At 42.2% G+C, this 27936-nt stretch overlaps 1 protein-coding gene across 1 annotated transcript in view; it reads left to right on the top strand.

The window, feature by feature from the left end:
* Positions 1-27936, top strand: part of LOC126470735 (uncharacterized) — an 803331-nt gene that overhangs the window by 771757 nt on the left and 3638 nt on the right. The window lies entirely within an intron of this gene.

Genomic DNA, 27936 nt, shown 5'->3' with positions numbered 1-27936 from the left:
TGGGGGTGTGATAATACAGGTAACAGGCACTTTTTGCACCAAACAGTAAATCAGAGTACGCTCAGGAAATTATTGGAACTTCCTCATCATCATCATCATCAGGAATAGTGTGTTACCTGTATTCACTCGGCCTGTAGTTCAGGATCTCCTGGGAGTTCTGTGATTTTCACATGAGGCATTGTCTCCAACCTTCACGGCATTTTTAAAATTTTGCGTTCATGTTGAAAACATTTAATTTTTTTCCAATATCTTCATCTCCAATCATGTCTCTTGATCTACAGCCTTTAGTCTTCCTTAGGAACTTCATCTCTGCTGTTTGAATTTTATTGTCTTGTTTTCTTTTTCGTGGTAACCAGCTTTGGCTTCCATAAAATATCACAGGAACCGCCATCGCTTTATAGAATTTCTTAATGGTCTCTTTTTGTACTTTAAGGCCCAATCTTCTGCAACTGACACCACAGACAGCGTGTATTTTGTGTACTTTCTTTTCAATATCAGAGTCAAAATCAAAGTTTATAGCACAGCCTAAATACGAGATTTGGGAGACTTGTTCTAAAACTGAAGTCTACAAAACAGTTATTGATCTGACTGGATATTTCCTTCGGAATGCCATTATGTACGTTGTATTACTAGAAATTTTAAAGTTGCATTTTTGGCGTAGTCCATTCGGCTGATATATGGAGGTTTGGAAGTCATCTTCGTTCTTTTGAACAATAACGACGTCATTTCCAAACAAAAGTACATTCATGTATTTCTCAGTCGTTATCTTAATTCCGTCGTTTACTTTATCTTTCCAATTACGAAGAATGAAGTCAATGTAAATATTAAAAGTAGGTGATAGTCTACACCATTGGCTAACATCTTCGTTAATATTTATTTTCTTCTGATCAATTTCTACCTGTATTTATTAAAATGCATGTATTTTTCTAAAGACTTTTCACTACCTCTATCACGTGATAAGGATATCGATATTCATATTTAATCTTCCATAGTCCATCACCGCTGCTGAAGCTTATTCCTATGAAATAACATGCACTTAGCAGGTGCTGAATGTCAGTTGTGTCACCATCCAAAAGGTACCGTTCTAGCATATTTCTTACGCCTGTTGTGTCGGGCGCTGAATGATGTTCTGAACTGATCCATTACAAATGGTTTGTGAAATCCAGCGACTGTGAAAACAAATGGTTTGTTTATAAATAACTTTCCTGCTACCAGTCATGACCTTCCTTTATGTGTATTTCACACGACGCCTTTTGGGAAATGATTGTCATTTTCAAGAGCGTTTTTCTCTATATACTATCCCATTTTTTGGTAATGTTTTTGGTGTGTGAGGTTTTGCACTGCTCTGTTGCCTTTACTGCAAAAAATTAAGAACCCACCATTTTAAGTTGATTATCTAGCCTTATGTGTAGTTACTAGCGAAATTTGGAAGTACTTGTACTTACAGTTTTATTGTGGTCAATTTGTGGATAGTCTCACTCATATTAAACATAACACACAATTTTATGTGCACAGTATACATCCACAATAACAAACTTGCATTAACAAGCAGACAGAAAGATGTTTTACATGTAGTCAACAGAGGTACTGGTATGGGTCTTCAACAGGGTACGTATACTTCTGTATAGGCAATAGTTGTCTTAACAGTCTGAATCATAATTTGCTTATATTATTTACAGTGGTGCTTATTTTAATGTGTTACTAATTTTATTTAAGTATACTTTCGAAGCATTTGAAGAAATTCACTGATTCACTTTCAAGTTTCTTGTTGAATGTTTTATCTTCATATATTTTTGTAATGTGAGTACATCTCCAGTTCCTCTAACAGCACCATTTTATGACTTTTATTTAGTCATTAGAGTACTTCGACATTTTGCTCTACTTTGCCAAATGGGTCTTTTGTATTTCATACGTGTGTTGCTATTGTAGATGTGTGTGTAGGCTTTAATGTGCTCTGTGTACCTGGTGTTGAAATCTCCGGCTTTTTGTCTCAGGTAGAACATGGACCCTTCCTGGCATGTTACTTTGTATATTGCAGCGTCTGACAATGGTTTATTATTACACTTTATGTTATGTATTTGTTTTATTGTAGTTTATTATTTTTAATTTGTATTTCTGAAAATATTTTATTCTTCCGTGATATATTGCCGATGTAGGGGTGCTAAATATACTCGTACATTTTTTCTTGTCTTTTTTTGTGTGATGTGATTTGTGTCTGGATATTTCTTCACTTTGTCTAGTACTGCGACTGCCATAAAACTGTCATCATTGGCAGCTGCGAACTGTTTCACTATGTCTATTTCTTGTTGCATGTTTACTTGGTTCAAAGGTATTTTAGTCACCCTATGTAGTATTGACTCGTATGCTGCCTTTTTATGGATGTTCGGTTGACATTAGGTTGTTGGAATTTTGGTGTCATTCATTGAATTTTCCTTACAGATTTTTGAATGTGCATGTGTTGTTCCGTCTTGAACTATTTAGTTCTAGGTAATTGATGCTTTTTCTCGTTCATGTTCAGCTGTAAAGGTAATTTTCACATGTGGAATACTGAACAATTTAGAACATCAGTTATGTCTTTGTCTAGTAGTGGGATCACATATATTGTACCATAGGTGACATACACGTATATCAGTTGAAACCAAAATTATTAAACTGCCAAGGACTTGCCTAAAGTAAATTGAATTTTACAGGAGGTATGTAGATGACAGACTATTGCTAGTGAAAGGGGATGCCATAGACATAAAAGATATTCAAAACTGCTTCAATATCCTATATGAGAAAATTGCGTTTCTAGTGTAACATGAGCAAGATCTGGACCTAAATATTACCAGACACAACATATGCACATTCAAAATTCGTAGGGAAAACACAACGACTGACACCTCAATGTCTGCCACATCAGGTCACCCAAACATCCATAAACAGGCTAACAATGCTACGTGAACCAAGAAAACACGCAACAGAAAATAAACACTGTGAAACAGATTGCAGTTGGCAGTGTTTATATCGTAGTTGACACAGTAACAGACATAGTGAAAAAAGACCAAGACAGAAATCACACCATCCAAAGAAAAGATAAAAACAAATGTATGTCTAGCAACCCATACATTGACAATATATCACAGAAGATAAAAAATATTTTGAGAAACTACAAAGTAAAAATTGGGTTCTCTACATCTTCTAAACTACAACAAAAACTAATGCATATCGTAAAACGTAATCATGACCCATACTCAGACTCTGGATTACACAAGAAAACTTGTCAGAAATGTACCATGTTCTACCTAGGACAAAAAAGTCGAGTTTTCAACTCCAGATCTACAGAGCACATTAAAGCCTACATACGCACATACAACACACACACAAAGTCAGCAATAGCCACACACAAATACAATACTGTAAAATGCAGAGAAAAATGTCAAATACTACATCGACTAAATAAAGGGCATAAAATGTATCGGTTAAAATAACTGGAGATACATTTACGTTACAAAAAATGTGAAGACAAACTATTCAAGCAGGAACTTGTAAGTAAACCAGCGATTTATTCAGATGCTTTGACAGTAAACTTAAATAAAATTAGTAACACATAGAAATAAGCAATAGATATAAGCAAATTATGACCCACATGGCTAAGATAACCACCCTCTGTACAAAAGCATATCATACTCTGTGGAAGACCTACAGCATAACCTCTGTTGACTATATGTAAAATCATGTTTGTAACAATTTGTGTGTGTAATTTGTTATTGTCAACGTATACTGCGCACAGAAAATAGTGTTTGATGTTTAATATGTGTGGCACTCTTCATATATTGACCGCAAGAAAACTGTAAATACAAGTACTTCCAAATTTCGCCAATAACTATACATAAAGCTCGATAATCAACTAAAATAATGTGTTTTTTATATTCTGCAGTAACGGCAACAGAGTAGTGCAGAAGCTCACACGTGAAAACATTAAGGATAATTGGCATAGTATACAGATAAAGAAGCACCTGAAAATAGCAATCATTTCCCAAAAGGCTTTATGTGAACTATAAATAAAAATAAAATCATGACTAGTAGCAGAAACGTTATTTCTGAACAAACCCAGTGTGATAATATTACTTTACCGGAGGACCATGTTGCATTTCTTTCTTCATAAAATGAAAAAAACGCTATTGCTTAACACTGTACTGGGTGGAGAAAAATTTGTTGCTTTGGCAGTCTGCATGCGATTCTTCATCCGAATTCAAGACAAAAGCGCATCTAGCAAAACCCAGCACCACCCACCAAAAGATTTAATAGAAAAGTGATTTTAAAAAACGAGGCTCTGGCAACCACAAGAAAGTGTACGCCGTTATCTGTTCGAAATAAGGGACACTATTATAAATATACGAAAATACATGTTATTGCTAATTGCACAATTACTTAGTAGTTAATGCAATAGCCATCATTATCGATTATAGCTTGTCACCTTTTTGGCATGCTTTTCACGAGATTTTCGGCATATTCTCTCAGTAACGATCTCCTTATCATCCTGATTTTATATGACAGTTGCTTCAAAGTATACAGGGTGGTCCATTGACCGTGACAGGGCCAAATATCTCACGAAATTAGCGCCAAATGAAAAAAAAACTACAAAAAACGAAACTTGTCTACCTTGAAGGGGGAAACCAGATGGCGCTATGGTTGCCCCGCTAGATGGCGCTGCCATTGGTCAAACGGATATCAACTGCGCTTTTTTAAGTAGGAACCCCCATTTTTATTACATACTCGTGTAGTACGTAAGAAAATATGAATGTTTTAGTTGGACCACTGTTTTCGCTTTGTGATAAATAGCGCTGTAATAGTCACAAACATATGGCTCACTATTTTAGACGAACAGTTGGTAACGGGTAGGTTTTTTAAATTAAAATACAGAACGTAGGTACGATTGAACATTTTATTTCGGTTGTTCCAATGTGATACATATACCTTTGTGAACATATCATTTCTGAGAACGCATGCTGTTACAGCGTGATTACCTGTAAATACCACATTAATGCAATAAATGCTCACAATGATGTCAGTAAACCTCAATGCATTTCGCAATACGTGTAACGACATTCCTCTCAACAGTGAGTAGTTCGCCTTCCGTAATGTTCGCACATGCATTGATAATGCGCTGACGCATGTTGTCAGGCGTTGTCGGTGGATCACGATAGCAAATATCCTTCAACTTTCCCCACGGATAGAAGTCCGGGGACGTCAGATCCGGTGAACGTGCGTGTCGTGGTATGGTGCTTCGACAATCAATCCACCTGTCATGAAATATGCTACTCAACACCACTTCAACCGCACGCGAGCTATGTGCCGGACATCCATCATGTTGGAAGTACATCACCATTCTCTTATGCAGTGAAACACCTTGTAGTAACATCGGTAGAACATTGCGTAGGAAATCAGCATACATTGCACCATTTAGATTGCAATAGATGAAATGGGGGACCATTATCCTTCCTCCCATAATGCCGCACCATACGATAACCCGCCAAGGTCGCTGATGTTCCACTTGTCGCAGCCATCGTGGATTTTCCGTTGCCCAATAGTGCATATTATGCCGGTTTACGTTACCGCTGTTGGTGAATGACGCTTCGTCGCTAAATAGAACGCGTGCAAAAAATCTGTCATCGTCCCATAATTTCTCTTGCACCCAGTGACATAACAGTACACGACGTTCAAAGTCGTCGCCATGCAATTCCTAGTGCATAGAAATATGGTACGGGTGCAATCGATGTTGATGTAGCATTCTCAACACCGAGGTTTTTGAGATTCCCGATTCTCGCGCAGTTTGTCTGCTACTGATGTGCGGATTAGCCGCGACAGCAGCTAAATAACCTACTTGAGTATCATCATTTGTTGCAGGTCGTGGTTGACGTTTCACACTTCCTGTTTCTTTAAACAACGTAACTATCCGGCACGCGGTCCGGACACTTGGATGATGTCGTCCAGGATACCGAGCAGCATACATAACACACGCCTGTTGGGCATTTTGATCACAATAGCCATACATCAACACGATATCGACCTTTTCCGCAATTGGTAAACGGTCCATTTTGACACGGGTCAAAATGTGTCATGAAGCAAATAGCGTCCGCACTGGCGGAATGTTACGTGATACTACGTACTTATACGTTTGTGACTATTACAGCGCCATCTATCACAAAGCGAAAAAAGTGGTCCAACTAAAACATTCATATTTCTTTACGTACTACACGAATATGTAATAAAATATGGGGGTTCCTATTAAAAAAAAACGCAGTTAATATCCGTTGGACCTATGGTAGCGCCATCTAGCGGGCCAACCATAGCACCATCTGGTTTCCCCCATCAAGCTAGACGAGTTTCGTTCTTTGTAGCTTTCTCGTTTGATGCTTATTTCGTGAGATATTTGGCCCGGTCACTATCAATGTATCACCCTGTATATTATCTTTCCTTTGAGCTTCATCTTAATATACTACCATCTGAAGACATTGCAGGCCAATCTATCGTGGACACCCTATTTTCTTGTTTCCTGTTTGTATGAACACATGCATGAACCAACATGCCCAAACATGCAGGCAGAGGTTCTCACTCCTCCTCCGGATACTGTGTTTCTATTGTCTAATGCTGGAGACAACGGGAGGGCTAGCGCAATTGCGATATCAAAAACGGCGGGAAATAGTTCATTTGCACTACCACGTCAAATTAAATGTTTAACAATTTACAGGAGTCAAATAGATCACTTAAAATACGAACTACCACCTTGAAATGATATTTTTTCATAATAAAACTTATGTTCAACGTTTGAGAACCACATACTAACACTTTGTAAATCAAGTAATTAAATTTCAGCAACAATTAGATCATAGCGCTAAATATATCCGAGGTCTTGTGTGCACCGACGTTTTAGAACACAAGCACCCTCCTCAACCCCAATGTTTCCACCTTACGGAAAACATATCTGACGAAAATATTGTCCAACTGTACATACACGCAATCGCCAAGCGCGCGCTGGCCGACGACTGCTGGGGAGCAGCGACCGTGTTGCCGTGGAGAGTACAAGAGACCTATTGCCACGTTTTCCATTGCGGCAGTTGTCTGCACATCTCCAGCCGTACCAGATCCTCAGAGACTCAGAGGGCCATAGACACGGGTTCCCAGGTAGATGCCGTGTTTCTTGACTTCCGCAAGGCGTTCGATACAGTCCCCCAGAGTCGTTTAATGAACAAAGTAAGAACATACGGACTATCAGACCAATTGTGTGATTGTATTGAAGAGTTCGTAGATAACAGAACGCAGCATGTCATTCTCAATGGAGAGAAGTCTTCCGAAGTAAGAGTGATTTCAGGTGTGCCGTAGGGGAGTGTCGTAGGACCGTTGCTATTCACAATATACATAAACGACCTTGTGGATAATATCGGAAGTTCACTGAGGCTTTTTGCGGATGATGCTGTGGTATATCGAGAGGTTGTAACAATGGAAAATTGTACTGAAATGCAGGAGGATCTGCAGCGAATTGACACATGGTGCAGGGAATGGCAACTGAATCTCAATATAGACAAGTGTAACGTGCTGCGTATACATAGAAAGAAAGATCCCATATCATTTACCTACAATATAGCAGTTCAGCAACTGGAAGCAGTTAATTCCATAAATTCTGGGAATAGGCATTAGGAGTGATTTAAAATGGAATGATCATATAAAGTCGATCGTCGGTAAAGCAGATGCCAGACTGAGATTCATTAGAAGACTCCTAAGGAAATGCAATCCGAAAACAGAGAAAGTAGGTTACAGTACGCTTGTTCACCCAAGGCTTGAATACTGCTCAGCAGTGTGGGATCCGTACCAGATAGGGTTGATAGAAGAGATAGAGAAGATACAACGGACAGCAGCGCGCTTCGTTACAGGATCATTTAGTAATCGCGAAAGCGTTATGGAGATGATAGATAAACTCCAGTGGAAGACTCTGCAGGAGAGACACTCAGTAGCTCGGTACGGACTTTTGTTGACGTTTCGAGAACATATCTTCACCGAGGAGTCAAGCAGTGTATTTCTCCCTCCTACGTATATCTCGCGAAGAGACCATGAGGATAAAATCAGAGAGATTAGAGCCCACACAAAGGCATACCGACAATGCTTCTTTCCACGAACAATGCGAGACTGGAATAGAAGGGAGAACCGATAGAGGTACTCAAGGTTCCCTCCGCCACACACCGTCAGGTGGCTTGCGGAGTATGGATGTAGATGTAGATGTAGATCCTCTGAGGCGGGAGAGACTGTCGCTGTGACCTCCCAGCTGTCAACCAACAGATCTCCATCAGGGGAATAATCGTCCACTGCAAACACTCGCCGTATTGAGTCTTCTCAAATTTCCACATAAAAATCAGAGAATACACGCAACACTTTTGTGAGGCTAAGCTTCAGTTTCCAGTTGGCCGAAACTTTGTGACCACTCTTATCGCTGGCCGTGACACATTGCAATACAAGCAGGCCCGACTTGGACGTTTAGTACTAACTGCAGTTCTCCCCAAACATAGACTCCCCCCCAGATTAAAAGATCTATTTTACCCAATCCGAGACATTGATATTGTTATCGATACATCAGAAATTTCTCACGCAAAATGTAGATTACACCCCTTTATATGAGTTATTTTCGAAGACAGAAGAAACCGGAGCAAAGAAAAATCTTCACGTCGCTAAAGTATTCATAGTTCTGGTGGAAAATCTGCCCAACAGTATGGTTCAAAACTGGTTCAAATGGCTCTGAGCACTATGGGACTTAACATCTACGGTCATCAGTCCCCTAGAACTTAGAACTACTTAAACCTAACTAAACTAAGGACATCACACACATCCATGCCCGAGGCAGGATTCGAACCTGCGACCGTAGCAGTCGCGCGTTTCCGGACTAGGCGCCTAGAACCGCGAGACCACCGCGGCCGGCCCCAACAGTATGACATAGGCTATATTTTCTGTAAGCATTCTCTCATCATCAGCTTAATATCTGTTACATTCTGCATCACAGGACTAGAATAAATTCATTTCTGGCTCATGACGGAGTGCTAAGAGCATGTTCTGTCTCTGTCACATGATACCTCCTCACTTTTGAACTCTCTTATGGTAAACAAATGCCTAATTACCTATGAAGTCTCTTAAGGTCGTATCACTTTATAGATTCGTTAATATATCTAATTTTATTACCCTGATTATCAGCGGAAAGCGCAGGGAACGAAGGGGAAAGCACTATGGCTCGTTGTCATGAGACGCCGGGCGAAATCTCCAACAGTGCTGACAGCATTTGCAGCTCGCACTACAATCTGACCAGTTGCTGTGATGGAAATGATGCGAGGAAGTCAAAAAGTCTCATGAAAGCGTATTTCGAGGATATTCATGTTGACATATGGTACTTATTTGGAGCTATGACTGTGACATGAAATTGAATGAATGCCACAGCACAAGTTCAAGCAGTTGACTGTGCAATGGCTTGTGAAATGCCACTTAATGTCAGCTCGTATAGACCAGCAAGCACTATGGCAAGCATCACGAAAACTTCCTAATTCTACCAGTGAATACCGAGCAGTATTGGGGGCATTACTTCGATAAATGTTGGACAAGCCCTACAAGGTGAAGAACAATGCTGCACGTTGAGGTCAGCATGAAATTCCCGATACACATTCAAGACGAAAGCTTCTCTAGCAAAATTGGATCGAATGATTTTTAGATCCACATATATGAAAACGAATGTCTCATTGTGCAACACATCGGAATGTACTATAGTAAATAGAGAATTCTTTCATCGCTTGCATAAACTGACATACACATTACTAGTAGTATTGCCCAATGTGGGGAGCCAATAATCAAGTGACATCATTAATTAAGTAGAATCAAAAAGCAAAAAGGTGATAAGATTAAGGGATGGACAAGCGAATGGAACAGATTGTTTAGATGACTGCAACATGAAACGATTGCTTTTATTTCATTACCTTTTACACTAACATTACATAGAGAGTGACAGTTATTGAACTACATGAAATAAAGACGTCATAACTTCTGAACGGTTTGCATTAGGAAGTTCAAACTGCACGATTGGACGCGGGGCATGATGGGAATTAGTATGATTTGGCTTAGCAATGAAGCCCACTTTCATATGGATGAGTTAGTCAATAAGCAAAATTTTCGCATCTGGGGGACTGAGAATCCGCATTCCGCCATCGAGAAGTCTCTTCACCCTGAACGGGTGACTGTGAGGTGTGCAGTGTGCAGTCACGGAATAAGCGGTGCGATATTCCATGCGGCACGGTGACTACCGAACGATCCGTGAAGGTTTCGGAAGATGATTTCATCCCCATTATCCAAGGTGACCCTGATTGCTACAAGACGGAGCTCGACACCATTGAAGCAGGAGAGTACTTAACGTCCTGGAGTAGCACTTTGGGACCACATTCTGGCTCCGGGGTACCCAGAGACCACCGGCATTGGCCTCAATTGGCCGCCATATTCACCGAATATGAACACGTTCGACTCCTTTTTGTGTGGGTTATATTAAAGACAAGCTGAAAACAGCCATTCAGGCGGTCATGGATAGCATTGATATTCCGACACTTCAGCGCATCATGCAGAATTTTGCGCCACGTCATCGCCAATTATGGCAGGTGTATAGAACATGTCTTAACCTAAATCCTAAAATCTGTAGTGACGTTTACATGTTGAATAAAGTATGTGCACGCCGTTCTTGGTAACTAATTATGTTTTTTTTTCATATATGAGGGCTGTTCGCAAAGTAAGGAACGACAGGTTGCAAAATTGGAAACCACAGTGAAAATCAAAACTGTTTTATTTGCAACGGTTAGCTACACCTTCCAGCTACTTCTCTACAGAGTCGCCGCTCAGACTTAGACATATGTCGTTGCGTTCTACCAACTTTTCAATTCCCTCGTTATAGAAGACAGCTGCCAGTGCTTTTCGACAATTTTCTACTCTGGACTGCAGCTCGTTGTCTTTGTCAAAATATTGTCTTCATAGCCAGCGGTTCATTTGAGCAGAGATGAACCTCAGGAGTAGCCAGTTACGGGCTGTATTGTGGGTAATCAAACAGTTCCCATCGAAAACGCTGCAGGAACATCTTCATTGCCCCTGAAGAGTGCGTCCGAGAATTGTTGTGCAGAACGAACCGTATGACAGTTATGTTATGCGAACTGCATAGCTTCAGGGGAAATCTTTCGCCAGACCCTCATACTTGGCGGGAGGTGCTAATTTCTAGCCATATTTACGTTCTCACTATGAACTCAGAACTGAAAAGAGGGACATGATGCGATCTATCTACTAGACACAGCGCCCAACCCATCTGTGCACAGCTTCATCAGATTTTCACTATATTTTCCATATCGCGACCGATCGTTCCTTACTTTCCGAATAACCCTCGTAGGTCAATAATTGTCACACTGCATCTCACGGACTATTTGCCTGGGCGGGAACACGACTCATCATTCTTGCTGGTCACTTGTCGAGGAATAATGACGGCGACAGGCGCTAGTGGGTCCGGCGCATCGGGTCACTAGTTGTGCGGTGTCTAGTCACCTGCTCCCCTCGGTGTCGCGGCTTTGCTGCGAAGCCCGGATCGGTGTCCGCACTGGCTGCTCGTTGCGGTTTGTGTGGCCTAAGCTGCGACATCAAGGTGTCGGGAGACTAATCTTGGCGATGGACTGAAGGGCTCCCATGTCCTCTTCCTTCTGCACTGTTTCATCGTTTGTCTCTTCCCAACACCTAGCGAAGCTCAACGACTCGTCTCAGCGTTGTCACGGGCGGACTAGATTTGCATGCGGGAGGGTGTTTGCAATGCCATCCAGTGACTTATCGCCGTTTCATGACCACGCTTCGCAGTGCAACCTGATAGTTTTCTACCTTGTGTGGACTAGTGTGTGCCTCGGCAATCAGCATCTTTCTCACTTTTTCAGGGTAGGGCTGTTCCCAGGATTGGTCGCATAGTGTTCCGATGTATTCCTGCATTCCTCAGTTGTTGTGAAAGCAGCCACGTAACACTTCTTTGTGACCGGTGTTCCTGCGTGAGGCCTGGACAGTTTCATGTTTGTGCTTCGTCTGAGATTCTACTGGCGCTTGTGATTTATAAATAACCTCCTTACTGGCCAGCAATCATATTTTTAAGCAGGGTGACTTTTTCTGCATTTCTTTGGCATCACACGCCTCCATGTGCGTATTCTTCGCCTTTTATCTACGTTCCGTACCAGTGCCTGTGAGGTTTTGGAAATGTAGACACGTTCTCGCTTCCTGAAGCAGTTAAAAACGGCTGCTGCGAGGCAGAAGGTTCTCACCCCTCCACGTGTGCGTTCTTGATGCTTTTGTGTCTATGGTCCGTCCCAGTGACTGCGGGGGTTCATTAGTTTTCGGCATGCTTCTCATTAACTGCCAGACTCTTCGCAAGGTGTTCATTCTTAACCTAGGTTAGGGCACCTGCTGCCTACCCCATGCAGAATGGACCTCGGCGCTCGCTCTATGGGGTCCGATTTTTCCATCGCGCTGGGATGCTGCCGCTGTGAGTCGGCGAAAGTGGCCACCAGCGGTGCTATCACGCAGCTCCTTGTCAAGACTTTTAAGCTTTTAATACAGAAGTTTGAAAGTCATCGCAAAGTGGTCCACCTGTGTTCACTTGGCCCATAGGATACACAATTCGAGAAGGAAAACAAAAGTCTTCACTCTCTTGTTGTTGCTGTTGTGGTCTTCAGTCCTGAGACTGGTTTGATGCAGCTCTCCATGCTACTCTATGCTGTGCAAGCTTCTTCATCTCCTAGTACCTACTGCAGCCTACATCCTTCTGAATCTGCTTAGTATATTCATCTCTTGGTCTCCCTCTTCGATTTCTACCCTCCGCGCTGCCCTCCAGTACTAAATTGGTGATCCCTTGATGCCTCGGAATATGTCTCTTCTTCTAGTCAAGTTGTGCCACAAATTTCTCTTCTCTCCAATTCTATTCAATATCTCTTCATTTGTTACATGATCTACCCATCTAATATTCAGAATTATTCTGTAGCACCACATTTCGGAAGCTTCTATTCTCTTCTTGTCCAAGCTATTTATCGTACACGTTTCACTTCCATTCATGGCTACACTCCATACAAATACTTTCAGAAACGACTTCCTGACATTTAAATCTATACTCGATGTCAACAAATTTTTCTTCTTCAGAAACGCTTTCCTTGCCATTGACAGTCTACATTTTATATCCTTTCTACTTCGACCATCATCAGTTATTTTGCTCCCCAACTATCAAAACTCCTTTACTACTCATTTCCTAATCTGATTCCCTCAGCATCACCCGACTTAATTGACTACATTCCATTATCCTCGTTTTGCTTTTGTTGATGTTCATCTTATACCCTCCTTTCAAGACAATGTCCATTCCGTTCAACTGCTCTTCCACGTCCTTTGCTGTCTCTGACAGAATTACGTGTCATCGGCGAACCTCAAAGTTTTTATTTCTTCTCCATGGATTTTAATACCTACTCCGAACTTTTCTTTTGTTTCCTTTATTGCTTGCTTAATATTCAGATTGAATAACATCGGGGATAGGCTACACCCCTGTCTCACTCCCTTCCCAACCACTGCTTCCCTTTCATACCCCTCGACTCTTATAACTGCAATCTGGTTTCTGTACAAATTGTAAATAGCCTTTCGCTCTCTGTATTTTACCCCTGCCACCTTCAGAATTTGAAAGAGAGTATTCCAATCAACATTGTCAAAAGCTTTCTCTAAATCTACAAATGCTAGAAACGTAGGTTTGCCTTTCCTTAATCTTTCTTCTAAGATAAGTCGTTGGGTCAGTATTGCCTCACGCATTCCAACATTTCTACGGAATCCAAACTGATCTTCCCCGAGGTCGGCTTCTATCAGTTTTTCCATTCGTCTGTAAAGAATTTGCGTTAGTATTTTGCAGCTGTGACTTATTAGCCGGCCGCGGTGGTCTAGCGGTTCTAGGCGCTCAGTCCGGAACCGCGCGACTGCTACGGTCGCAGGTTCGAATCCTGCCTCGGGCATGGATGTGTGTGATGTCCTTAGGTTAGTTAGGTTTAAGTAGTTCTAAGTTCTAGGGGACTGATGACCATAGATGTTAAGTCCCATAGTTCTCAGAGCCATTTGAACCATTTTTTTTTACTTATAAACTGATAGTTCGGTAATTGTCACATCTGTCAACACCTGCTTTCTTTGGGATTGGGATTATTATATTCTTCTTGAAGTCTGAGGGTATTTCGTCTGTCTCATACATCTTGCTCACCTCATGGTAGAGTTCTGTCAGGACTGGCTCTCCCAAGGCTTTCAGTAGTTCCAATGGAATGTTGTCTACTCCGGGGGCATTGTTTCGACTCAGGTCTTTCAGTGCTCTGTCAAACTCTTCACGCAATATCATATCTCCCATTTCATCTTCATCTACATCCATTTCCACAATATTGTCCTCAAGTACATCGCCCTTGTATAGAGCCTCTATATACTCCTTCCACCTTTATGCTTTCCCTTCTTTGCTTAGAACTGGGTTTCCATCTGAGCTGTTGATATTCATGCAAGTGGTTCTCCTTTCTCCAAAGGTCTCTTTAATTTTCCTGTAGGCACTACCTATCTTACCCCTAGTGAGATAAGCCTCTACATCCTTACATTTGTCCTCTAGGCATCCCTGCTTAGCCATTTAGTACTTCCCATCGATATCATTTTTGAGACGTTTGTATTCCTTTTTGTCTGCTTCATTTACTGCATTATTATATTTTCTCCTTTGAGCAATTAAATTCAATATTTCTTCTGTTACCCAAGGATTTCTACTAGCCCTCGTCTTTTTACCTATTTTATCCACTGCCGCCTTCAGTATTTCATCCCTCAAAGCTACCCATTCTTCTTCTACTGTATTTCTTTCCCCCATTCCTGTCAATTGTTCCTTTATGCTCTCCATGAAACTCTGCACAACCTCTGGTTCTTTCAGTTTATCCGGGTCCCATCTCCTTAAATTCCCACCTTCATTCTCTTATAGTGACACAAACACTTCACTCACTAATGTGGTATTTTGCGGGGATCTTCCATTTTCAGTTGTGGGCAAGCGTCTCAAGCCCAGTCAACTGTTCTCACATATCGTTGTCCTTGATATATCGATACAAGATATGCACTAGTAAAGAAAGATCAAAAGAATTAAACAGTACATGAAGAACACAAATCACAATGGACGTGGTGATAACGTCACAGCTGTTCATAAGACATTTCCAAAATAAACATAAAACCAAGACATCTGAAAATAAAAATACAACGTATACAGTACTACTGTTCATCACATAGGTATACAGTAAGGTGACAAAAGTCATTTGGTACCGATATGCACCCATACAGATGGCAGTAGTCTCGCGCACACAAGGTAGAAAAGGGAAATGCATTCGCGGAGCTCTCATTTGCACTCAGGTTATTCATGTGGAAAGGATTCTGATGTCATTATGGCCACACGACGGGAATTGGCAGAGTGTGAACGTGTACTGGTAGTTAGAGCTAGATGCATAGGTCATTCCAAATCGGAAATAGTTAGGAAATTCAATATTCTGAGATCCACAGTGTTAGAGTGTCCCGAGAATAACAAATTCCAGGCATTACTTCTCACCATGGACAGCAAAGTTCTTCAAACCAGTCACGAACAATTCTGACCCGGTGACAGGGCGAATCGTCATCCATAAAAATTCCATAGCTGTTTGGGAACGTGAAGTCCATGAATGATTGAAAATGGTCTCCAAGTATCCGAACATAACCATTCCCAGTCCATTTTCGATTCATTCCATGTAAACACATCCCACGCTACTAAGGAGCCACAGCGAGTTGGAACAGTGCCCTGTTGACAATTTGGATCCATGGCTTCCTGAGTCTGCGTCACACTCGAACCCTACTATCAGCTCTTACCAACTGAAGTCGGACTCATCTGACCAGGCCACCGTTTTGCAGTCGCCAGCGGTCTAACCGACATACTCACAAGCACAGGAGAGGCGTTGCAGGAGATGACGTATTGTTGGCAAAGGCTCTGGGGTCAGTCGTATGTGCCATAGCCCAGTAACGCCAGATTTCGCCGCACTGTCCTAACGGATACGTTCGTCGTACGTCCCACATTGGTTTCTAATGTTATTTCGCGCCGTTTTGCCTCTCTGTTAGCACTGACAACTGTACCCAAACTCCGCTGCTCTCGGTCGGTAACTGAAGACCGTGGGTCACTGCGCTGTCCGTGGTGAGAGGAAATGCCTGAAATTTCGTATTCTCGGCCCGCTCTTGACACTGTGGATCTCAGAATACTGAATTCCCGCCGAAATGCAATGTCTCTTGCGTCTAGCTCCATTTATCATTCTGCGTTCAAAGTCTTAACTTCCGTCGTGCGGCCATCATCACGACGAAAACTTTTTCACATGAATCGCCTCAGTACTAATAACATCTCCGCCAATGCACTGTCCTTTTATACCTTGTGTACATGATACTGCCTGTATACAGCATGTGAACGGTATAAGCTGTCAAATTTATCGAGGCGGTACATCTCGATATGCTTGACAAAAAAGGCTAATGAAATAACATTGTTTCTTACTCCTTATTTTTGTATTCTTGAAAGACAGATATCTGTAGGATTGACAGTAGACGCATTCCTTATTTTGTCAACTGACGGAACGCGATTGGTTGGTTGGTTGATTAGGGGAGGAAACCAAATAACGAGGTCATAGGTCCTATCAGATTAGGGAAGACTGGAGAACGAGGTCTGACGTGCCCTTTCAAAGGAGCCATCCCGGCATTTGCCTGAATCGATTTAAGAAAATTACGGAAAACCCAAACCAGCATGGTCGTCCTCCCGAATGCGAGTACGGTGTGCTAAGCCCGCCTGGTTAGCCGTGCGGTCTAACGCACTGCTTTTCGAGCTGGAAGGTGTGCCGGTCCCGAGCATGAATCCGTCCGGCGGATTAGTGTCGAGGCCCGGTGTGCCGGCCAGTCTGTGGATGTTTTTGAAAGCGGTTTTCCATCTGCCTCGGTGAATGCGGGCTGGTTCCTCTTATTCATCCTCAGCTACACAATTTCAGCGATTGCTGTGCAAACACTATCTCCACGTACGCGTACACCATAATTACTCTACTACGCAAACATTTTGGGTAACACTCGTCTGGTGTGAGACGTTCCCGGAGGATCCACTCAGGCCGAACCGTGCAGTAACCCTGGGTTCGGTGTGGGGCGGCGGTGGGGTGAGTGGACTGCTCTAGCCTGTCGTGGGGTTGTGAACCACTGAGGGCTACAGCGGGGACGAAGCCTCTCCGTCATTTCTAGGTCCCTAGTTCAATACAATATAATACGACGTGTTAACCACTGCGCCGCCTCGTTAGAAGTTTCCTCTGACACCAATACTACAATAAGTGTTCAAAATGTCCACCATTAGATTCGACACGTGCTTCATTACGGCGCACTCGTTTACACACATGCACATTTGCCTTTATGGTATTGGCAGCATCGAAAATCCTCTGCGTGAGTTCGTATGCATTATTTACTTGCTGAGCATAAAAATGTTCCTTCATATGGCCTCGAAAGTAACAGACCAACGGATATAAATTAGTACTGTGTATTGGCCATCGACGAGGATCAAAACATCCTATCCTTCGTTCTGGAAATCGTCTATTCAATAATCTTACATACGCTCTGGCTAATGTGGGGTGGTCCACCTTTGTGCGGGAATAAAATGTTATGATTAAGCTAACTGAATATCTTCTAATACAGTTAGTAGCAATGTTTCCTCTAAAAATGGTCAGTATTTGCTACCAGTCAACCGTTCAGGTAAAACTTAAAGCCCAATAATGTAATCATCAATTAACCCGCCAGGCTAGCCGTGAGCGCTAACGCGCTGCTTCCTGGGCTCGTGTAGGCGTGCCAGCACCGGATCGAATCCGCCCGGCAGATTAACGACGAGGGCCGGTGTGTCGGCCAACCTGGATGTGGTTTTTAGGCGGTTTTCCCCATCCCGCTAGGTGAATACCGGGCTGGTCCCCACGTTCCGCCTCAGTTACACGCGTCGCAGACATTTGAAACATGTCCGCACTATTTCACGAGTTACACTAGACGCAGACATTTGGGGTACACTGATTCCGTCCTGGGGGGTACGGGGTGGCGGCAGGAAGGGCATACTCTGACGAGTACTTCGTTTACAAAATCATGCTGTGCACTCGTTGCAGAGTGAAATCTTGCTCTTCCAACGCTTGTACGCGTTGAATGTGATAACGCCGCAGACGCCCCTCTTTCAAAGTGCGATGAACGACCGTGTACGGTACACCCACTTGGCAGACGATGCTTGTAGTTCTCTCAGTAGGATCTCCGTGGTTGCGGCCCAGAATTTGTTCCTCAGCTTCCAATGTAAAAGTAATGAGACAGTATCTCTCAATCTATTCAAATTAAATACGTACTCGTAAGTAGTTTTCTATTATGATTTATTTAATAATAAAATGAAAGCATATCAGAACAAACAATATGTTTCGCATACAGAATTAAATGTAAAAAGGTAAAGATAACTACCGTCACGAATGAATCGCAAAATAATCGAGTAAAAGAAGACAATTATGATGATATAAGCCTTTGGTGAACAGCAAAAAATGTCGATCGTGCAGGAAATTTTTGTTGTGGAAAGCTTTCTCGATACAAATGTACAGCTGCCCTCACAACACATTTTTCAAAATGGTTCAGATGGCTCTAAGCACTATGGGACTTAACATCTGAAGTCATCAGTCCCCTAGACTTAAAACTACTTAAACCTAACTAACCTAAGGACATCACACACATCCATGCCCGAGGCAGGATTCGAACCTGCTACCGAAGCAGCAGCGCAGTTCCGGACTGAAGCGCCTAGAACCGCTCGGCCACAACGGCCGGCAACACATTTTTCCTCGCCGTAAATTAAATGAATATCGTATAGCTTCGCGATAGTAAATCTCTCTTCCATCCTAAGGTTTAACAGAGTTGCAATAACGTCTGCACAGGTAACTAGACGACTGTCGACTATCGACGTATTGGAATGACTCAGCCACGCAGGCCGTACTTGCCTACGTGTTTCCGACTCATGCTCGCGATGTCAGTACACGCAGTGGTAAATAACGCGAATTGATTGATTACATAAATGGATCTGGAGGGGTCGTAACAGGCACCCCGTAGTGTTCCTATCCTGTTCAATGGATGCTCCCAGTCTACTGTGCATAATGTTTACACACGTCACGCCTAATCCGGGTACACTGCCCGTGTCTACTTGTCCAACAACATTGTCCTCAGATGAACTGCTTTTTCTAGGAGAACATTAGAAAATGGACAGATATGTTACTATAACTTTTAAATTAATTACTTCTGTTTTATTAACACGATTTTTTTTTTTTTGCAGCTTATACCGTTTGCACCTTGCATGTGCATATGCTATCTCATGACTTCTGTTACCTCAGTATACTCGTACATACGATGTGCAACCTTCTACTAATGCACTTCTTTCAGATTAGATTAGATTAGATTTACTTTCATTCCAATTGATTCGTAGTGAGGAAGTCCCCCAGGATGTAGAACATGTCAGAAGAACAACAATACATGCCATATATTTACAACTAAAACAAATAAGCTAATGTACCTTCCACAGGTCCCATGTGGAATGATCGTCTTTTTTTTAAGGAACTCTATATGAAAGGATCGTTTTACAACACTCATTTACTAAGATCGCATTAATGCACTGAATTTAAAATTAAAGTAAATGCTTTTTTTATAAGATAATAAACATATAATAGAACTACTATAATACTTATTTACAACGAACACATTACTGCACTGAAATGGTGCAGAAGTTAGATTGTACTTTATACTTTAGTTTACGCTATCAAGCCCAATTGACCGCGCGCTGCTTTGAGAGATTGCCTCCACTTCAGCCTATTTTCGGCTCCTTTCTGCCATCCTTCCAGTAGTCCCACTCTCTGAAGTTCTTTGGATACGCAGTCACTCCATTGAGTTCTAGGTCTTCCTATGAGACTTCTGCCGGTTGACTTGGTGTTGAGTACAGTTTTCAGCCATCGGTTGCCCTGCAGTTGAGCAACATGCTCTGCCCACTGGAGTCGTCGTGTCTTCATTATAGCCACGATGTTCGGCTCTTTGTAAATATCATTCAACTCTGTATTGTGACGAATCCTCGATTTTTCACTCTCATTATCGTAAAATGGTCCAAAAATCTTCCGAAGAACTTTCCTTTCAAATATCATTAGTTTGTTCAGAGTGTTTTGTAGATGTTTATTTTGAAATGCCTTGACAAACTTCTGGTTTTGAGGAAAGCATTAAGGCCGTGGTAATAGATATTACCTGCCTGTACTCTTTTCTGTATTTCCATTTTACTGGATGGTTCGTCTCTGAATACTGCGCCCAGGTATTTGAACTCCCTGTCTTAACGGTAAGAACCTTCAGTTGTCTGTAAGGGTGGAAGTGGATCTTGAGATGTATAACCATGTATTCCGTCTTGTCACGATTGATTTGAAGTCCAATTTTCCTCGCTGTTGTTTCCAGAATGTCAGCCATTTCCCCTAATTCTTCTTGCAGCCCAGATACTAGCACTATATCATAGGCATATCCGAGGTACTTGATACTCACAGCCCCGGTCTGGACTCCTGTGAATTCATTAGATGACATCTCTCGCATTACCTTCTCTAATGCGAGTTTGAAAAGAACGGGTGATAGCCCATCGCCCTGCCGTAGCCCAGTTTTTATTTTGAATGTTTAAGACACCTTATTTCCAATTTTTACCTTTGCTGTAGTATCCATCAGGCAGGCCTTCGTGAGGCTTCTCGTTTATCGGCAAAACCGAACTCTTCAGGACACGTTAGTATACTTTCCCGATGAATGAAGTCATATGCTTTTCTGAAGTCGACAAACAGCATGCGTAGTTCTTGGCCAAACTACCACCTTTTATCTACGATCTGACGTAGGACAAAGATTTGGTCGATAGTAGATCTCCCGTGACGAAATTCTCCTTGATATTCTCCAATAATGGTGTCTGTCAACGGTTGCATTCGATATAGAAGATCTTCCACCAAATATTGAGCAGAGTGATACCACGATAGTTTTCAAATACCATTCGGTCATTCTTCTTGTGGATGGGACAGGTTAGTGCAGTCCTCTAGTCTTCTGGAATGTTTTGAGTGTTCCACATGGTCTCTATTAATTTGTGAATCCTTCCGACAAGCTATTCACCTCCTTCCTGAATTATTTCGGCATGGATGCCATCTTCTCCTGGGCTTCTGTCCTTTTTAAGTCGTCTTATCTGCTTCCTGATCTCTTCTACAGTTGGCGGTAGGTATTCAGGGTCTGCTGTCTGTGGTAGGGGGATGTTAAAGAGTGTCGTTGGGTCTTCACAACTTAACAAGTCACTGAAATATCCCTCCTATCTCTTTGCAGTTCGATATTCATTTGTCAGCGTCTATCCTTTGGCATTTTTTATGAATTTTTCCGTGAGTTTATAGGTTTTCCTCAGACTTCTACACGTTCTTCATCCTCCTTCCCTGGAAGTCTTCTTCCGCTTCTGTAATAACCCCACCCAAGAACTTCCTCTATTCTCTCCGCAATATCGCTTGTGTTTCTCTTCGGACTCAAATTCTGCCTTACTGGTCTGATCAGTTGCTGACTGTAACCGCTTGTCACGGGCTTCTTTTCTCCTGTCGACCGCCTCTTCACAGACTTCATTGAGCCATTTCTTCTCCCTCGCCATTCTTTTTCCAAAGACTGCTCCTGCAGCCTTTGTAACCACATTTCTGATTCCTTCCCACTGCTGATTTACATCTGAGTCCTCTGTTTCCGGCAGTACTGGAAGTTCATTTCTGGTTTCTTCCTGTGCTACTTTTTCTATTTCTAAACGTGCCACTTTCTTTAGTTTACTTCTTTGTTGGTTTCAGGCTAACTTTGAGTTGACTTTTAACCAAGAAATTTTCGGAACCACACTCACTCAGCCCCACGGGAATTTCTTACATTCATAACCAACTTCCTGGTTTCTGCATTGACTCCTATGTGGTCTATTTGGTTGACTGTTTTCCCATCTGGAGATACCCGTGTTCCTTTGTGCACCTGTCTATGTGGATGGTTAGTGCTACTGATAAACATGCCCTTGGACGAAGCAAAGCTAATTAGCCTTATTCCGTTGTCGTTGCTATTTTCATGCAGACTATGAAGCCCTATTGTGGGAGTAACGCTGGTCTCGAAACTTCCTGACAGATTAAAACTGTGTGCCGGACCGAGACCTGAACTCGGGACCTTTGCCTTTCGCGGGCAAGTACTCTACCAACTGAGCTACCCAAGCATGACTAACGCCCCGTCCTCACAGCTTTAATTCCGCCAGTAACTCGTCTCCTACCTTCCAAACTTCACAGAAGCCTGCCCGCGAAAGGCAAAGTTCCCGAGTTCGAGTCTCGGTCCGGCACACAGTTTTAATCTGCCAGGAAGTTTCATATCAGCGCACACTCCGCTGTAGAGTGAAAATTTCATTCTAAAGCTGGTCTCCTTTCCAATCTTGGCATTAAAATCGCCGATGAGAATTCTGCAGCTGTTTTTAGGGATGGAATCCATAACAACGTCCAGCTCTGCATAGAATATATCCTTTACTTGATCTTCGCTTTCTTCTGTTGGTGCATAACAGTTTACAAAGGTAAATTGGTGGTTTTTCACTGATAATGTTAGAACTGAGATTCTTGGGTTCACTGCCGTAAATTCTTTACTATTGGTACAATGTCTTTGTTAACATAGAAACCAGTTCCAAAACTGTGCTTTACTGCTTCCCCATAGAATATTGTGTAATTTTCTACGTCTATTGGCCCTGTACCTTCCCACCGAACTTCCTGCAGGGCCACCACCGACGTTTTCTGCTTTTTCAATTCTCTAACTATAGTTATTGCTGTCCCGGATTTGTACAGAGACTGTACATTCCATGTTCCAAATCGTAGTCCTTTTCTATGCTTAGTTCGCTGTACTGGGTGTCTGTTCTGGCTTCTCTCTAGTTTTCGTAACACGACTGGTTTTACGAGGTGGGGCTGTTAGCCCCACGCCCAGCCCCCAACCTGGAGGACCAGGGTATCCCATTTAGTCTGTAACCTCACCTTCGACCTGTGCGGCTTGGGAGGCCCAGCCGGTAGCTAAGCTACCGCCGGCATAGCTCTCAGGATCATTTGATCACGCAAGCCCCACCATCACGACACTATATATATATATATATATATATATATATATATATATATATATATATATATAGTGTCGTAGCAGGAACCAGTAGTATATATATATATATATATATATATATATATATATATATATATATATACTATATATATATATATATATATATACTACTGCTACTGAGAAATTCATCAATAGAGAAGAAGGAGTTGGCCACCAATAAATCCTTTAGGCTTATTTTAAAGTGAATTTCATTGGTTGTTAAGCTTTTTATGGCTGCTGGCAAGTTACTGAGAATGTGTGTTCCTGAATAATGAATACCTTTTTGAACAAGAGTAATTGACTTTAAATCCTTGTGAAGATTATTCTTAATTCTAGTATTGATTCCATGAACTGAGGTGATTTTATTGAGCTCACACCACATATAACTCTTATTGCCCGTTTTTGTGCCCAGAAAACATTAGCTTGGCTTGATGAATTACCCCAAAAAATAATCCCATATGACATTATGGAGGGAAAGTAAGCATAGTATGCCAGCTTTTTCGTTTCTATATCCCCTATGTCTGACAGAACTCGCTTTGCAAATAGGTATTTGTTTAGACACTTCAGCAGTTCTGTGGTGTGCTCCTCCCAAATGAATTTATTATCAAGCCATAATCCCAAGAATATAACGCTGTCCACTTATTCCATATGCTTGTCATCATTTGCTAGGCATATACTCGTGGGTGACCCCTTACAAGTTCTGAACTGCATGTAGTGTGTTTTTTCAAAGTTTAGAGACAAAGAATTGGCTAGGAACCAGTGATTAATGTCCACCAATATTTTATTAGCCGATCTTTCTAAGACTACACTTGATTTGCTATTTATTACAATGGTTGTATCATCGGCAAACAAAAAACAAACTTGGCATTTGGTAAGGTTACTGATGAAAGGTCACTGATATACACAAGAAAAAGTAAGGGCCCTACGATGGAGCCTTGTGGGACCCTACATGTAATTAGTTCCCAGCTGGATGATGCCTCATAGCTTAATACATGTCTCTTTCCTAATAAATCCCTTTGTTTCCTGCCAGAGATATAAGATTTGAACCATTTTGCAGCATGTCCTGTTACAGCGTAATATTCTAATTTACTTAAAAGGATATTGTGATTTACACAGTCAAATGCCTTTGACAGATCACAGAATATACGAGTTGCCTGCAATTTTTTGTCTAATGAATTAAGTGCGTTTTCGCTGTAAGTCTAGATAGTCTTCTCAATATCAGAACCAAAAAAATGGTTCAAACGGCTCTGAGCACTATGGGACTCAACTGCTGAGGTCATTAGTCCCCTAGAACTTAGAACTAGTTAAACCTAACTAACGTAAGGACATCACAAACATCAATGCCCGAGGCAGGATTCGAACCTGCGACCGTAGCGGTCTTGCGGTTCCAGACTGCAGCGCCTTTAACCGCACGGCCACTTCGGCCGGCAATATCAGAACCCTTTATAAATCCGAGCTGCGGCTTTGACAGTATGTTATGTCTGATAAGATGGCTATAAAGGCGATTATACGTTACCTTTTCTAAAATTTTTGAGAATGCTGGCAAAAGTGAAATCGGACGGAAATTTGATGCTATTTCTTTATCTTCCTTCTTAAACAGTGGCTTAACTTCAGCATATTTCAACCATTCAGGAAATATTCCACTGATAAACGACTGGTTACACAGATAGCTTAATATGTTACGTAACTCACATTCTTTTATTAATTTTGTTGATATTCCATCATACCCACTAGATGTTTTTGATTTTAAAGATTTTATGATGTACATTACCTCTGCTGGGGTAGTGAAGGTCAAATTCATATTATGGAAGTTACTTGAAATGTCTGGTCTGAAGTATCCCATGACAGCATTTACAGAACCTGACAACACCACCTTTTCAGTAACAGTTATAAACTGTTTGTTAAAAAATGGTTCAAATGGCACTGAGCACTTTGGGACTCAACATCTGAGGTCATCTTCATGTCTGGTTCTACTGGTCTCCTCCTCCACTATATCCCATATTGTCTTTATTTCGTTATCTGATATGACTGTCTTTTCCTTGTGATATACTTGCTTTGATGTCAGTATTACAGTCTGTTCCGTAGTCCACATTCTTTGGCATTTAAATAATGCATTCTCAATTGTTTCCGCAAAATGCTACAGCTATTTCCTGCTTTTCCTATGACTTCCTCGCTGCTATTAAATTCACGTATCCTTGCTAGTTGCGATGATTCTTCCGTCACTAACTTGACGTTCTTTAATTGCTCTTTCCCTTCTGACAGAAATAATTCACTCACTATGCACCTACCATTTCGCACTGTCACCAGTGATTCCGGAACGTACACACCTTTGAAACTTCCCGTTTGGGGATAACCATTTCCTTTTCCACTTCTCGCGTCACCTTGCCGTCCACTTTCAGCCACAATATTTTTTTCTCACATGGTCCGATTTGTTCTTCGGTCTCCTGATCAGTCTCGAATTCATACCCTTTCGGTTCCTTTTCCACTGTTAAGGGTATGTATTTCCCTGGTAAACTTAACACTTTTATGCATACTCTAATTTTACTTTATGCTGTGTAAGAAAATCCCTGTCAGTCAACCCGCAATATGAGATGTCTAACACTGACCCATAAACATGAAAAGTATTTTCAACGTCCCCAAACCTTCTCACACTGAGGGGTATTTTCACCGCTCCTAATGAACTTACTGCTTCGCTGGTATCACCCTTTCATCGAAGCCTTTCCGCTTCATCTGCTCTAACTGTACGGTACGTGGGAATACTCCTCTTTAAGAAACACGACTGTGCAGATGTTCCTATTAACTGTTTTAATTTCTTCCTTAACTTTACGCAACACTATCACACCATTTTCAGTGGCACAGTCTACTACCCTAATTGTGCATAAAATAAAATTAAAAAAAAAAAACTGAACTCCGTCCGAACAGGCCATGAAGGCCCAACCATACCGACCGGCCGCCGTGTCATCCTCAGCCTCAGATACGTCACTGGATGCGGATATGGAGGGGTATGTGGTCAGCGCACCACCCTCGCGGCCGTATGCAAGTTTACGCAACCGAAGCCGCTACTTCTCAACCAAGTAGCTCCTCAATTTGCATCACAAGAGCTGAGTGCATCCCGCTTGCCAACAGCGCTCGGCGGACCGGTGGTCACCCATTCAAGTGCTAGCCCAGCTCGACAGCGCTTAACTTCAGTGATCTGACGGGAACCGGTGTTACCATTGCGGCAAAGCCGTTGACTAACTGTGGGTTTGTTTACTGTAATAATGTCCGCGTGTACGGCTTTGCCACCATTTAGTTTCTCTGAGCTACTTTCTGTCGTAAATTCATGCCCTAGATCTACTATAGGCTCATCATGACGTATACGCGTCTCGTCCAGAGTCTCTCTCCCATATTACACTCCTCTCGCTCTGAAATGATACACGGAAGCGCCAAAGAAACTGGTATAGGCATGCGTATTCAAATACAAATGATTCAAATGACTCTGAGCACTATGGGATTTAACATCTGAGATCATCAGTCCCTTAGAACTTGGAACTACTTAAACCTAACTAACCTAAGGACATCACACACATCCATTCCCGAGACAGGATTCGAACCTGCGACCGTAGCGGTCGCACGGTTCCATACTGAAGCGTCTAGAACCGCTCGGCCACAACGGCCGGCGTATTCAAATACAGAGATATGTAAACAGGCAGAGTACGGCGCAGCGGTCGGCAACAAGCGTCTGGCGCAGTTGTTAGATCGGTTACTGCTGCTGCAATGGCAGGTTATCAAGATTTAACTGAGTTTCAGCGTGGTGTTGTAGTCGGCTCACGAGCGATGGGACACAGCGTCTCCGAGGTAGCGATGAAGTGGGTGGGAATTTTTCCGTATCACCATTTCACGACGAATACCGCAAATATCAGGAATCGGGTAAAACATCAAATCTCCGACATCGCTGCGGCTGCAAAAAGATCCCGCAAGAACTGGACCAACGACGGCTGAAGAGAATCGTTCAACGTGACAGAAGTGCTACCCTTAAGCAAATTACTGCAAATTTTAGTGCTGGACCATCAATAAGCGTCAGCATGCGAACCATTCAACGAAACATCATCGATACGGGCTTTCGGAGCCAAAGGCCCACTCCATGTACCCTTGATGACTCCACGACACAAAATTTTACGCCTCACCTGTACCCGTCAACACCGACATTGGACTTTTGATGACCAGAAACATGTTGGCTGGTCGGACGAGTCTCGTTTCAAATTGAATCAAGCGGATGGAAGTTGTAATGTCCCCACAGCAAATACCCTCTACCACGCACCAATTAATCATTTTCCATCAAACCATCCACATTCATTCACTTTGGAAAAGTTATCTGATCTGATTTTCTCGTAATATATGTGGCGACAGCTCGTCGACGCCAAAGTATTTTCTAGTGCGTTTATTCTTTGAAATAACAGAGATGCATATATGCATTCTCCATGGTTGTTAGAGTGGTAACTAGGACAGCTTCTGGAGTATCTGTTGAGGGATTGACGTGTTTCTGAGAGAGACATATTCTGCTTTTTTTCTCGCTAAAGCGAGCCAATTAACAGTTGTGCCGCTAGCGGTTTCTTTTGAAGACAAAGAGATTGTAAAAGGAAAATAATTAAGGCGTGGAATCACCGGAGATCTGGACATGTAATGGAGATG

This window comes from Schistocerca serialis, chromosome 3, assembly GCF_023864345.2.
Source record: "Schistocerca serialis cubense isolate TAMUIC-IGC-003099 chromosome 3, iqSchSeri2.2, whole genome shotgun sequence".
Taxonomy (NCBI): domain Eukaryota; kingdom Metazoa; phylum Arthropoda; class Insecta; order Orthoptera; family Acrididae; genus Schistocerca; species Schistocerca serialis.
Note: the sequence above shows the minus strand (reverse complement) of the source record. Positions and strands in the feature narration are given on the sequence as shown.